The 15,600-nt window shown below is 52.7% G+C and overlaps 1 protein-coding gene across 1 annotated transcript in view; it reads right to left on the reverse strand.

Moving 5' to 3' along the window:
* KSR1 (kinase suppressor of ras 1) overlaps positions 1 to 15,600 on the reverse strand; it is a 151,358-nt gene that overhangs the window by 67,271 nt on the left and 68,487 nt on the right. The window lies entirely within an intron of this gene.

The following is a 15,600-nucleotide window of genomic DNA, read 5'->3' on the forward strand; positions in this document are numbered from 1 at the left end:
GGATCCGAAGGCTCAGACACACCCTAGCCCTGTGACCTTGGACAAGCTACTGAACACCCCGCCCCCAGGAAAGTCTCAGTTTCCTTCTCCAGAAAATGGGGGTAATAATAGAACCTCCCTCTCTGGGCGGCAGAGAAGAAATGAAGCACTCAGTGTGTGCCTGGCACATAGCACACACACCGTGAGTGCCGGCCAGGCCTGTGGGCTGTGGCGTGGCTGGCAAAGGTCCCTGACTTGGGTCCACCAAGACCCAGCCCTGAAATGTATGCAAATTTCAGACATGTGAATCTGTGCATTTTCCAGGGAAGCGTGTCCACAGCTTTCAGAAGACTCTCAAAAGGCTAAAACTTCAAAAAACTAAGGGTAAATTAAAGTCAGACTAGCATTCTCTTTGACAAACGCTGGGCCCCGACCAACCGGGTGCTGACGGATGCAGAGGGGCGAGACCAGCAGCGCGGGCGCAGCGGGGGCTGATTGAGAAGGTGGAGTGGACTTGAACAGATGGAAATGAGCGCACAACACAAAGAGGACCAGGCTCGGCTGACACCCAGCGACCCAGGCACCCGTGGAGAGCTTCCCCCAAAGACAGGCACCCCCTTCAAAGTCTTGGACAAAGGAACCCTGCCACTGGAACCACTTCCCAAGACCTGCTACCCCCTTCAGGGTTTTTGCCCTTGTTAATTCATTCCTTTTCCTTTCATCTGTAAATATCTCGGTATATTTTCTCTAAAGAGTAAGGAGTCTTTTTGTTAGCACAGCTGCAATGCTAAAAAATAATTACTGACATTTAATCATTTAAAATTTCAAATACTTAGAAAACCTCCCAATTTCCAAACAGGAGCTCTCGCCCATTTTTGGACCATGGAGCCCTTTGGCAGTCTGGGGAGGTCCCTGATCCCTTTCTAAGAATAATGCTTTTAAATCCATAAAACAGAACATTAGGTTTACAAATGAAATCAATTATATTTAAATATATTTATCAAAGTATTACTTTAAATTGTTATAGAGTACTATAATCTTCTCTATTAAAGCAATATCTCTATCAAACAATATCTAGCAACGGGTCTCATACCTTTGAAGTTGTGACAAGTACAAACTGCTTTTTCAGATAGCCCCACAACTGTCACGTGATATGAAAACAGCTGTGATTTCTACTGGCGACCGAGCCGCACATATTTGCTAAGATGGCTGTGCCTTGTTGCCTCCATCCAAATTGAACAACATACTACATTTCAGATGAGGTTAATGAAAAAAAAAGAAGGTACAATTCTTTTCCCCTCCAAATTCATGGACCCCCTGAATTCTATCCACAGACCCCAGTTAAAGAACCCTTATGGCTAGAGGGATATGAGGTGTGAAATGAGACCCATCATGACAACAAAACCATTGTTTCTACATCAGTCTTTCTGAAGTTTCCCCCAGAAATGTATCTGGTCCCAGGCTCACCATCTGCTAGACTCAGGGGCACGGGCCCTCTCCTGCAGCCCTGAGCTCTGCTAAGTCCTGCTATCTAGAGAGCTCAGCGGCAAGTGGGGACAATTGCTAGAGAGGAAACACTGAGAACAAAAATAATTCCACTCATTGTACAGTTTTGATGTTTAGTGAAACCTAGACAAAGGCAAACCCAGTGGCATTCCTGCAGCACATGCCCTTCAGGTACCCAGAGCAGACACGGCTAATGGAACGCTCTCTGCTGAGGCTGGCAACTCCGGGTTGCCACACAAGAAGTGTACTATGTGCTGTCCTGTTATGGAACCTAGGCCCCTGGGAGCATCTTCAGAGCATGAAGTTAACGAATGTGAAGACACAAGTGCTGCTTTCATTCTACGGGGCTAAGTAGAGGCACTCGTGTCCCACTCAGACCCATCTCTCCCAATTGTGACCAGAGGCCAATTCCAAGTTCAGGGCTTCAACTTTCTTTTCCAGGCTCATCTCCTCTCCACCCAACCTGGGTGCTACAGGGATTCCACAAATACCTTCTGTACTTCCCTACTCCCAGGCCTCTGCTCAAACTGTTTTGGCAGGAAATCGTTCCCTCCTCCAGCCGCAATGTCCTTGGCCTGGGCAAGACCTCCCGGGCTAATCAGAATCCCTCATCTCCCCTTCCGAGTGCACCGTCTACACCTCTCTGGTAGCGCCTATCACAGAGGGGTTCATGTTCGAGCTTCTGACTGGGTCTCCCCCCAGTAGATGTGAGCTCCCGGGGCAGTGGACACAGCACAGGCTTCAGAGTTGAACAGAATCTGGGTTCGAATCTAGCTTCTGCCATTTAACAGCTGTGTGACCTCGGGGAAGTGCATTAACATCTCTGAGTCTTGGTTCTGTCATCTGTACAACAGCAAGGATGATACCAGCTTGTAGTTGGTTGGGAGGATTGAATTATAGTATGGAAACCACCCCCAAAGACTAGGTTAGTCCCCCATTATTTTACATCAGGGCAGGGACCGTGCCCACCTCATTTGACTGTCCCCACACGCCTATTACTGCATCTGGCACGTAATATGCGCTCAAAGATGCCTGAGGAAGGAAGGAGGGAAGAAAACGCAGGGGCCTTATCCCCACATTGAAAGGTTTCTCACAGCCAGGGCTTCCTTCCACTCCAAACTGCTCTCAAACCACAGTGCCAGGTTACTGACCAAAGACAAGGCAATAAATAAGTCAATTAACTGTGCGAAGTCGAAACCATTCTTTTCTGCGTGACCCAAAGAGCTCAGGCTGCTGGCGCTAATAGCAGCAGCAAAGAGGGCGGACCGTCACCGGCCCGAGTGTTTCAAGGGCTGCACCCCTAGGAGCCAATTAATAAGCCATCCGTTCTGCTAAGACTTTGGCCACCACAGGTCAACAGCGAGATCAGCCGACCTGGCCTTGACAACGAGCCAGTATCTGGGGGCTTTATCTCAGCCCCGCCAACGTGTCCCTCCCTTTTCAGCCTCAAGGCCCGCAGCCCTTGGCACTCTACCAGGAAGGCTCATCCCAATGACCTCTCAGCCTCCACAACTCAGCTTAGATATCCATTCCTCCAGGAAGACTTCACCAAGCCCTTCAGCCCTGTTCCTCACAGCCCCAGCCCTTCTCCTCCATCAGATCACTCAGCGCGGTTCTAATATCTTACTTGTCTGCTTCCTTCTTTAGACAGGAAACTCCCTGAAGCCAGGGGCCTGGTCTGTGTTCTCGATCACCTGATCACCACTAGATCCCCAGGGGCCAGCACAGCACCTGGCGCGTGGTCTGCTACTGTGAAACCTTAGCTGAATGAATGGGCAAATGAACACACAATACATTCTGGGGCCCCGACAGGCACACGTGTAATTAAAATGCCAGTGGAAAACAAATGCCATCAGTCAAGTGATGGCTCAGGAGCTCGAGAGTCTCAAAATCCGGGGGGCGTTCCCCCAAAGCGGAGCGAGCGGTTTCTTTTTTTAAAGGCTGTTAGAGATCCCCACTCGGCAGCCCAGAGGGGGCCCATAGGTAGGACCATGCAGAATTTAAAGGGATTCCTCACTGCACGCAGTTGACAATCCATAAGCCTGGCCACCTGTGCGGGGACCAGGAAAGGGGATGAGTCGGGGCGCACTGCGACCCCGACACGGGACCGGTGTACTAGAGATCGTAAAGAAGAAACGACACCTGCGGATTTGGGTTCTGCTTAAGGAGGTGCCCGGCATGCAGCAGCTCCCACCTGAGCAAAAATAAAGCTGCTCTCACTTTTTAGAAAGTTGGTTGCAGTCGCAGAAACACCCAGGGGCTACTTTCCCAGACAAGCCGTAGCAGGGCCTGCCGGCCCAGCACCAGGGGCCTCCGTGAGGGCTTTTCATGGGTCGCGTCATTTTCTCTTAACCACAAAACCGCAAGATATAAATTCTTCAGAAAGAAGAGCACCTGGGGGTTTCAGCGATGGGACCAGCAGCAAGTGGGAAAGAGTCATCAGCACCCTGGCCCCAGGCGAGGACCTGGGGTAGAACAAGTCTTCCTCCACCCCTGATACCCTTTTGCTTCATGGGTGTGCATCCCGTCCCCGCCCTGACACTCAGCCTGATTTAAAGAAGGAGCAGAAGAGCATCATGTCAGCCTGCAAACAGTCGGTGGGTATCACCGAGACACGGTACACAGCAGGCGCTCACTGAGTGTCCAAGGCTGAAAGATCTAGGCTCTGGTCCCAGCTCTGACATTTATGGTCAAGGCTCTTGGGGAAATCCCCCCTTAGCTCAGCCTCAATCTCACTATAAAAAGGGTTAACATTTTATGGAAGTTGGGGTCCAAATATATATGAAAGTGCTTGGAACAACACTGACAAAAATACAGGCCCAGAACATTACCCTTGGTTACACCCAAGCACGTCCAAGACTCAGTGTAGCTCTGAGGAAAAACTCCAGCTCTCGGGACAGAGGGACCTGGCCTCAAAGCCCCCCCCCCACTCCCTCAGCAGGTGAACACAGATTTAACCTGTCAGCCTCAGTTTCCCCACCTCTAGAATGGGGATGATCCCCTACCAAGGGCTATTGTGAAGACTTACATGAGAAAACATGGATGTAAAATGTTCAGCAAATGCCCAGCACAAGGAAACACGTGCTCAGTGGAAGCCTGGGTGGGTGGTGTCCTCACCCAGCTAAGTCTTCAGGTTCTCTTCCAACCTCCTTGGGTGACAGGGAGAACGCAGGTGAGGTCATGCCCATTTCAGAGATGGGACTAAAGAAGACCCGGATGCTGGCGATGGCCTTCAGGACAATGCTGGTGATATTCACAGAGCCGGGATGTTTATTTTCGGGTCTAAGGGCCAAGACCCCGCTCCCAGGTTGCCTCCAAGAAACCTGAGCACCGCTTCTCCTTGGAGCGCTCACACCTCCACCATTAGCACCAGATGACGTGGCTGGAGTGGAGCTGCGTCGACTCTGGGGATGCTGCCTGCCCAGACAAGCACCTGCACCCCAGCCTGGCACCCGGATCAACTTCAAATATCCTTTGCCAGCCCTGGCTGTGCTGGCGTGACTCCCAAACAGGCCTCCCAAACGGAGGCTGCCCTGAGCATCCCTTCCATGGAGATGAGGCCAGTCAGACACCCCTGAAGAGCAGACACCAGTCAGATCTCCCGAAGTACATGCCACTGAAAGAGAAAAACTTCCCCGGGAAAAGGAAGCAGCTCCCAGAGCTGTAAGGGCGTAGGAACGTGAGAGGCCTTAGGCGACGGCTGTGTGCCTGGACGATTTCTCACCCAGGGTTTTGCACCTTTGCAGAAAACACGTCTTTCCAGACAACTGGTTTTGCAAACAAAGTCAGCTGTACCCTAAAACACAGGGCCTGGGAGGGGGAGGTCTCTTCTATGGGTGATCTGTGATCCAGGCTATAGAAGCGACCAGATGCCAAGACGGTTGTCACCCTAACCCCGCTGGCTGCTGCAGGACCCTGAGCAGATCACTGCCTTCTCAGGGTTCCAGGACTTCCCATCTCAAGCGGGGCAGGCAGGTCAGAGGTGACAGATGGTGAAATATAAATGGGCAATGAATCCCAGGCACAGGCGGAGATGGACACCAGACTCCCAGGTACAGCAGTGGGCTCTCTCAATTATGGAAATCGCGTCGACACTTCATTATCAACCCTGGTAGTGATGATAATCTCTTCTATTTATGTAATACCTTACCTCAAAGCTCCTAAGCATATCATTTTTCCCACAAAATAGTTCTGTATAACCAAAAAAGTCACAGATCTTTCCAGACTCTTGATGGGAGAAAAGAACCATGTCGAGATGGGGGTGCTGGCAACCCGCCTGGCTCACTCACTGGCTGAGGGACACCCGCCCACCCAGCCTACAAACAGCGGCAGGCAATTCTGAGTCCAGCCCCAGCACGATAACAAGTGCAGCTTGTCACTCGGGGTCACTCACCAATAGTCAAACCACACGTGCTAATGAACCCGTGAGACTTAAAGGTGTATTTTATTATTCTCATCTTACAGGGGAGGAAACCGAGGCTCTGAGAACTCTGTAACTGTTCTGAATCATGAAGGGACTCAGACCTCAACCCAACGCCCTGTTTCTATATTCCACACCATCTCCCCAAATAACGACTCCCTGGCGCCGTTGCTCATCTAAGCTGTCCTGACCGGCACGAGCAGGATGGCAGTGGGCAGGGTCTGCCTCTCCTGTGGCCCCAAGCCCCAGATCCAGCCACGTCCCGACTGTTCCAGGCGATGAGTCCTCTGAATAAAAGTCACAGACTGCCCTACACTCTCCAAAGGTATTCAGCCACCATGGGCCACCACCTCTGGCCCTGTTGTGCAAGTATCCACCCTTTGGGCTACAGCCAATCCCTGGCTCCAAACCAGCTCTGAATTCATTAAAACTAGCCACCACCCTGACCGCTATCAGGGGCTGCCCCTTTCGAGGAGACCCCGGCATGCGTTGCAGAATGAGGAGATGCACCTGGATGGGCCTCCACACGTCCACCCTCTTCCCCTCGGCTCACTCAGCCCTCCAGGCAGCAGGCACAGTTTCTGGGCCAGCTTCCAGCTCACCTACACCTATGGGACCCTGATCCCTTTCCCAGGTGGGCCACACTATATATTCTTTTTTTTTTTTTTTTTTTTTTGCGGTACGTGGGCCTCTCACCGCTGCGGCCCCTCCCGTTGCGGAGCACAGGCTCCGGACGCGCAGGCTCAGCGGCCATGGCTCACGGGCCCAGCCGCTCCGCGGCATGTGGGATCTTCCCGGACCGGGCCACGAACCCGTGTCCCCTGCATCGGCAGGCGGACTCTCAACCACTGCGCCACCAGGGAAGCCCCACACTATATATTCTTAAGAGGACGTCCACAGCAGTCCTCGCTAGGGCCAGGTCCCTGTCTAACCCATCCCAAACTTCAGGAAGTCGCCAAAGCTCTTGGGACTTACTCCAGCCTTCCCTGTACGGTCCCTGAAGCTGCTGCTCCTTCCCCGGCACCGGCCAGCTCTGCCCAGGCCTCGGGCTGTTCCCCTTACTTCTCTTACCTCCTCCTCAAAGCTGCAGTGAGCTTCTGGGGACCTCCTGCCAAGCCAGCCAGCTAAGCAGCCTGGTCTGGCTGCCACGGCCAACGTGTTGCAAAATGATTTGTGAGGCTGTAAGGAGGCCTCTGGAGGTCATGACGCAGCTCATGGCTCCCCGCACAGGCCAGGCCAGGCACTCAGCTCCAAGAGTGTCAGCGGCAGCCCTCGGCCCTAGCACCGCTGAGCCTCGCAGAGGTCTCGAGGGTACCCAGTGGGGCTGCCATTAGTGGGCAAGGGGCAGAGCGAGCGAGCATGCCAGGGGAAGTGGGGCGAGCAGAGGAGAAAGTGACCTCAATTCCCAAGCCGGGTATTTCGCAACCAGCCATCCTTCACGCCCTCTGTCCCGCACCCACGCCCTCCCAGGGAAGCCGCCACATGCGTGCATCTGTGCAGAGACAATCTCCCCGCCCAGCAACCCTGCCCTGATGTTAAAACTCAGAGTCGGGGGACTTCAAACACAAACAAACAAGTCCGCCCCAGACCACAAGTGGAGCCACTCCCACGGAGGCCGGGGCGAGAGGGCCACAGCTGGGAACTCGGGGCCTCCCGCCCCCTTCGTCAGCTCCACTGGGGCTGCAGACGCTGGAGCCTGACAACCAGCTGCAGATGCGAGCTTCAAACCCAGGCTGAGACAAAACAGGATCAGACGTTGGCCTCACTGGTGGGTGTCAGTACCAGGGGCCGGCACAGCAGTGGGTGCAGGAGACCCTGCCCAGAGGCACTGACGAGTTTGTTGATTTCCTCTGTGCAGTTAGCATCCCCATTAGATAGCATCCCCCGTTCTAATTGCTCTGGGGCTAACTATGGGTAGGCAGGAAAGGAGGGACTGATGTGGCCTAGAAACACTCAGCAGGCTTCTGGGGAAACATGGAGCTTGAGCCCGGCCAGGGTGGACAGCCAAGGACCCGAGTTTCCTCAGCAACACCTGCCATCCCGTCTCATGCTCCACTGAGGTCTTGAGACTCAGCGGGAAAAGTTTTCAAGAGGAAGGCATTCCCCTGACCTAAATATCCTAAGACAGCTCCCACCTGAGAAGCCAAGGGTGGGCCAAACGAATGTGCTCTTCAGAAAGCAACCTTGGCTTTCAAAAATCAGTAGAGGAACCGTCTCAGGGCTGCCTTTGCAGGTTTGCTTCCTGCCTCAGTTCAACCCTATGAGCCCCCAGTACCCACACGGGTTTTTTAGAACTAGCGGTCCTTAGGGGCTGTGGGGACAAACTGGACTAAGTCACTAGAAAGCCAGACACCCGCTCTAAACCCTTAACCGCCCTGGGCCTGAAGCGATGGCACGAGGGAAGGAAGGAGAGCCTCAGTGCGTCATCCCCTCATTCAACAAGTCCTTGGGAAAGCTGTTCCCGTCGCCTGGCAACGAGAGGCGCTGTGACGTGGCCATAAGCAACCTAGTGCATAAGCTTGAGGAACTCACACGAGTGGGGGTGACAAATGTGTCCACAGAGAGATCTGACCGGACCGAGGGAGGTAACGAAGGGGAGCAAGCATGCCCACCCTCCGAGCATCCCTGATGGTCCCAACGCTCGGTGTGTCTGCTGGGAAACTGGGGGGAGAGCAGGTGTCAGGAGCCACAGGGGTGGTGTCCCCACAAACTAGACCCTTAATCGACACAGCCTTTGTCCCAGTTCAAACACTCCACGTGCCTGTCTGAAGTTGAGCAGCCCACAGAGCATGGCTTCGCTCTCAACCCCTCAATTATAAGACGTAAGCCCGGAGGATTCCTGACACTGCACACCGTAGGGGGCCTGGGTGTGAATTATCAAGCAGAGGCCTGGAGAAAAGGCAGGGGCTGCACCTAAAGACAAAGGTAGGTTTCTGCCATGGGCCTACTCCCTTACCTACCCTGAAGACCTGGCGCCTGGAAGCCACTAGGAGGGAGGGATGGGGGAAGGTGAGACACTTCAAACTCTGATCTGAAAGCACCTGCGATGAGTAGAAGGTCGTGCCATATACTGGGCAGATAGGCCTTCTTTTCCAGGAACATGACTGTTTGCCTAGCAACTGAGACCATCACGGAAAAGGATAGAGGACTACGCAGGGGGTAAGGGGCAAGGACAGGTGAGCTCCTCAAATACCAGGGGTGGACTAAGGTGATGGCGAACTCCCCTGGCATGATGGGTGCTGCGTTAGGTGCTGCTCGTTACCTAGCTGATATCCATGCCCACTCTGTTTGGGGCAGCACTGTGCCCGGTGATGAACTGGTCTGAGTCAGCGGTTCTCAACCCTCACTTTACGTCCATGTAATCGACCTAGGATGGGGTCCCAGCACGGCTCTTGGGATGATCTGGGCCCCACTTCCAGCTTCCTTTGAAATTAGCTATGTGTGACAGTTCTGGTCAATGAGACACGAGGGCGTGTCTGCTGGAAATGCTGGGGAAGTGTTTGCTTTCCTCACAAGTGGGACGGTCTCCGGGGCTTCCCATAGCCCCGCTTCCTGCTTTGAAGATTAGAATTGCCAAGAGTTATCCAGAGAACCACACAGACACCACTGTTCAGCTGATAAACACATGAGCCACCTTACTCCAAACTCCTCATAGTAGGAGAGACATAAGGGCCTGTTTGTGGAAGTCACATCTTCTGTTACTTGCCACCGAAAGCAGTCCTTCCTGCTAACGTTTATTAAGGCTGCACTGTCTCAAACCTCCTTCTAAACCTTCTAAGGCTTCCTGTCTGCTTCCAGAAAATCTACAAAAAGAAAAAGAAGGTATCTCGCCATTCTTCTTGGGACCATGTGCCATCGAAAAGCATTCCTTCTAAAGTCTTTCCAGTGCTTCCCTGGTGGTGCAGTGGTTAAGAATCCGCTTGCCAATGCAGGGGACACGGGTTCGAGCCCTGCTCCGGGAAGATCCCACATGCCGTGGAGCAACTAAGCCCGTGCGCCACAACTACTGAGCCTGCGCTCTAGAGCCCTCAAGCCACAACTACTGAAGCCTGCGTGCCACAACTACTGAAGCCCGCGCACCTAGAGCCCGTGCTCTGCAACAAGAGAAGCCACCCAGTGAGAAGCCCACACACCGCAAAGAAGAGCAGCCCCCACTCGCCGCAACTAGAGAAAAGCCCGCACGCAGCAACAAAGACCTAACGCAGCCAAAAATAAAAATAAATTAATAAATTTATAAAATTACCAAAAAAAAGTCTTTCCAAATTTTAAAGAGCAGCTACATTTTTATGAAGTCCAATTTATCAATTTTTTTTCTTTTTTGGTTTGTACTTTTTACTTCCTAGCTAAAAAATCCTTGCCAAGCCCACTTTCACAAAGATGTTCTTCTATGTTCTAGAAGTTTTATCCCTTTTTTTTTTGTTTTATTTTGTTTTGTTTAGGCCTGTGAACGACTTTGAGGTAATTTTTGTATTCCAGGACCATTTTCACCACAACTGTTTACCGGTGTTTTTAATTGGATATTCCTATGTGCGAGGCACTGTGCCATGCACCTCATGGGTCCTGTCTCATATAATAGCCACTTTAATCCTCTGTTACTATTAACCTCATTTTACAAATGAGAAAACTGAGGCTTAGACAGTTACATTGAAAAAGGAACCTAGTGTACTATACCCCCAGATGTGATACCTTATAGTACCTTCACATCCATTACACAGGACCTGAAGTAACAATGGACAGTTAACCTGATGGGAGAGGCAGAGAGATGAGGAATCCTTGTTCTAGTCACCTGCCTGATGTAGTGGATGCTGAGTGCCTGGGAATACATCCCCCAGCAGCACCCCCCCGCCCCTAGAAGATACAGGACGAACCAGATTCCAGGGGTGCACACAGTGGGGGTGGGGTGAAGCAGGATGTGCAGCGTCTTGCATTTGTAGAGAAAAAGAATGGCTGGAGGAGCCCTGCTCCTGGCAGGGCGTGGTGAGAGCTGTTCCTCCCCGTTTGACAGGCACAGGATCACTTGAGGCCAGGAGGCAAGTGCAGACCACCACAGTGGATTAAAGGTGGCCAAGAAGTTCCTGTGCCTCCCCTCTAAGATCTGCGTCCCCTCCCCTTGAATCTGGGCAGGACTGTGGTGCTTTGACGGACAGAACAGAGGACGGGTCTCCTGCAGCCCTGACCCCTCTGATGGAGAGACCCTGTGGAGAGGCTGGAGAGGCCCCAAGCCCGCATGGAGAGGGAGGGTGTGCCGACGGAGCCCAGCCAACCTCACCAAGGTCCGGGTGTGCGGGCGGGGCTTCCTCGGGCCCTCCAGACCAGGACAGCCACTGGGTGCTGCCACAGAAGTTTGTGGGATCCCAAGGGGACTGGGTCTGTGGGGTGGGGCAGCATCAAAGAGGAAATAATCCTCGAGATGAGTTCAACAGGTCAGGGTGAGCATGGGGTGTGGCACACGGACAGAGGGTAAGGGGCAGGAATGGCACCCAGGTGGGGGACATAGCATGAGCAAGGGCCAGAGTCACAAGAGAACCTTGTAAAGAAATGGATCTGGGCTTCCCTGGTGGCGCAGTGGTTGAGAGTCCGCCTGCTGATGCAGGGGACGCGGGTTCGTGCCCCGGTCCGGGAGGATCCCACATGCCGTGGAGCGGCTGGGCCCGTGAGCCATGGCCGCTGAGCCTGTGCTCCGCAACGGGAGAGGCCACAACAGTGAGAGGCCCGCGTACTGCAAAAAAAAAAAAAAAAAAAAAAAAAAAAAAAAAAACCGATCTATATAGCAAGTAGCTAGAGACTGGAGGGGATGGGGAAGGGTGGGAGGGCAAAGTCAACCAGGGGGCAGGGCCAGCTCATGCAGGTCCCAGAAGATTCTGGAAGGTCCTGGAAGGCCACACTAAGGCATCTGCAATCAATCTTGCAGGCGTGGGGAGGAATGCAAAGGAAGAAATGTAGTCAGATTTGGATTTTTGAATGATCATTCTGGAAACCATGTAGAGGACAGATTGAAGTGGGTGTGGAGAAACCAGAGACAGGAAAGTCAATTAAGGAGCCAATGCAATTCAGCAAATGAGAACAAAAGGTAATTTAGTCAGTGGCAGTGTGGGTGGAAAGGAAGGAGCAGATTCTAGAGATGTTTTATTAGCATTTTTACTATAAAGACAAGACTTCCCTGCTGGCTTGTCTGGGGAATTTCTGGCATACCAGCACCCTGGAATGCAGGAAGCCAGAGAGCTGAGTTTCTCCAGCAAATGAGTCAACATGTGTTTAACTTAGTAGAACTTGGTGCTTCATGGGGGAGGGGCCAGCTACCTGTCAGAAGCCTTCGGGCCGAAGGTCCGACTTGGAAAAGGCACCTCAGTCCAGGTGTCTCCCGGCTTGAGCTCTGCCCCTTCCCCACCTCCCAGGCAGAGGGGTGCCCTGCACCTGACAGGAGCAAAAGTCACTGCCCCAGCTGCTCCAGCTCCAGCTCCTCCCAAAGCCCCCAGAAGGGGGTCAGATAGAAAGAGGCAGCGCTTGCCAGAGCGGCCAGGCCCTGGAGGAGCTTGTCCGGCCAGCCCCCTCCGGCCCGCATGCAGAGCAGGAAGCTGCCACCCCTTAAAGGAGAGCAGGCCCAGATGCTCCTGCAAGAGAAAGAGCGAGTTCTCCCCTATCTTCCTTGGAAAGACCATGGGGATGGAGAGTCAGATAGACTGAAGTTCAAATCTCACCCCCACCTGCTACCAGCTAAGGGACTGTGGGCCACTGACAATATCTCTGAGCCTTTATTTCCTCTATTGTAAATGAGGGGGAAGATTGGCCTCCAAAGATCACTGTCAAGACAAAACGATAAGACATACTCAGCAGCTGGCCTGCCGCAGGCACCCCGCCAATGTCTGTTCCCATCTCCTTTCTCTGGGGCCTTAATCGTGGGTAAGGCCGTGGCTTTAACGGCTGACAGGGAGCCCGGGACAGGGGGTTGGGGGAGACCTCAAAAAGCGAGTGTCCAAAGGCAGGGGTCGATTACTGATCTGCTGACGTGTCTGCAGGCTTCCCACGGAACAGGGCTAAGAACCGACTGTAGAAACCAACAGCTCTGAACAAGAGGGCAGGTCAGCACTACCCCCGCTTTGACAATCCATTCTGTACTATCAAGGCCTGAGCAACACCTCTGACACTGAATTACCAAGTTGAGTTTCAGGTGAGACCAGGATGCCCCGCCAGTGACCTGACTGCCCGTTCTAGCTTGAAGGGCACCGAGGAGATGACCTGGTAGCTTATGGGTACTTGTGCGGATGCCTCACACCTGGTCACGGCACGTCACAGTTTACAGACATCATCCCACCCGACCCTCCCCACAGACCCATGAGGACCATCCTCATCTCCATTTACAGAAATGAGAAACCAAGGCTCAGGGGTGAAGTGACATGCCTCAGGCCACAGGATGTTTACTGTAGGCACTAGCTTCACACCCAGGCTTTTCCAGTCCAATTGTCAGTGCTCTCACCCCTCCCCAGCCCCCCAGAGGGGACAAAATTGTTTTAAGTTAATAGATTAAAACCAAGCACTCCTGAAGCACTGCGTCCCACTGGGGCCACTCCTAGCTGGGACCCCTCAGATGCCTCTCAGGAAAGGAAGGCTGGGAGGCGCTTGGCGAGGGCATTCACGCCTCTTTGCACCAGGGACCTGCCAAGGCCATTAGACTACCCACAGCCTTCTCTGTTATAAAATCTTCCCAGCACTCTTCTTAAGAGACCATTTTATCTGGGCAGAGGAAGATAAGGAAATGTGGGGTTTAGATGACATAAGAAAGAAATCAGACCTGGAACCCGGGAATGGAATTGCAGTGGGGTTGAGGTGACGGCAGCTCTGGGACTACCCTCTCCAGCACACAAAGGCCCAAAGATACAGGATCTCTGCCCCTAAGCCCAGTGCAGTCCTCTCAGCTGTAACTGGGCTGACATCACCCACACTATCATTGGTGGAGAGTGAGAAAGGGCTCAGATAGCAGAACGTCACGGTTGAGCTATCCCAGGAATGCCGGCCAGAGGCGGTAGGGAGAGGGATGGTCAGACCTGGGTTCAAATCCCAGGTCTATTGCTGTCCAGTTGGCTTAAGTTACTCAGCCATTCTATGCTTTAGTTTCCTTATCTGTAAAATGGGGGAATAACAGTACTACCTTCATGGGTGGGAGATGTAAAGTGCTTAGCACGAGGCCTGGTAGATTGTTAATACTCATGGTCAGCTATTTTTATCACAAAATGTATCTTGTTCTCTTTGAAAGTAGTTAAATTCTGACTTGTTGATTCCTTTAAGATTCTTGCTCCTGTTTCCGAGTGAGTCCATTTACATGGCAAATCCCAAGCTACATTCATGTGTTCCCCAAAAAGGGGCAAATGCAGACAAGGTCAGGTGAGGCTGGAACACGCTCACCCCAGAGGCTGAGCAGGTAACACACAAGCAGGCCCGTGTGACAGGAACCCCAGTGAGCAGACTAAGCAGCAGAGTGAAGCAAACCAGGACAACTATTAAGATGCAACCTGCGGAAGCAAGCCCGGGAGGACCTGGAAGGGGCAGCATGGCAGCCACCAGGCTTGGCACACGGGCTGTCACGGGAGCTGTCCTCCAGGCCAGGGGCAGGGGTGACACAGACCAAAGACACACACGCATGCATACCTGCCACCCTGGACAAGCTATGGCTGAACAAAGAGGGGCCCCGTTTCAAAATAAACAGAGCAGGTGGGCTGCCAACCGCCCAAGAAATCAACTGACCACAACTTATTGAAGAAATCAGATAATGATGGCTAACACTGCCAAAGTGTTTATCACGTGCCAGGGATTGCTTTAAGGGCTTTACACATACATTAAGCCACTTAATCCTCATAAAAAAATTGGTGAGATATAGGATGGATGAACAACAGGGTCCTACTGTAGAGCACAGGGAACTATATTCAATATCCTGTGATAAACCAGAATGGAAAAGAATATGAAAAAGAGTATATATATGTACGTAACTGAATCAGTTTGCTGTACGGCAGACGTTAACACAACACTGTAAATCAACTATACTTCAATACATTAACAACAACAAATAACTGATGAGAGAGGCCCTAACACTGTCCCCATCTTACAGGCAGGTAAACTGAGGACAAGGAGAAGTCCCAGGTCACACAGTTAGGAAGTGGCAGAGCGAGGATTTGAACCCAGGTACTTCAACTGCTGAGTCCACACTCTGCCCCCTGGCTACGTTGCCTCCACGAGTGACTGAGGTGTTTGGGGCACCTACTGCGAGCCAGGCCAATGCTGGCCATCCTGGTAGGAGGATTCTCATTTACACAAGGACCCAGATGCTCAGGGAGCCAACCCAAAGTCACTGAGCTGGTCATGCCAGAGCCAACTTAAACCCAGGAGCGGGGCCCGATGCCCCACGCTGGGCTTGACTTTACAGTAGAACACCCCAGCCCAAACCCACAGTTCAGACAAGGATCCTTCCCACTGTGCAGAGAGACACACCACTGACACAGCGCACACAAACCCAGGCGAGGCTCTGCCACCTGGCCAGCGGGCCTGGGGAACCAGCAGAACCCAGGAGAGAATCCCACAGCCTCAACCCCCTTCCTCAGCACACAGCTCTCTCCTCAGGGGCCCGGCCCACCACATCCTATTCCTTCCTACCTGTCCACAGAAAGAACCAGAGCAAGAGACTACTGCTGGGTCCCTGATCGCAG

This window comes from Lagenorhynchus albirostris, chromosome 20 (assembly GCF_949774975.1).
Source record: "Lagenorhynchus albirostris chromosome 20, mLagAlb1.1, whole genome shotgun sequence".
Taxonomy (NCBI): domain Eukaryota; kingdom Metazoa; phylum Chordata; class Mammalia; order Artiodactyla; family Delphinidae; genus Lagenorhynchus; species Lagenorhynchus albirostris.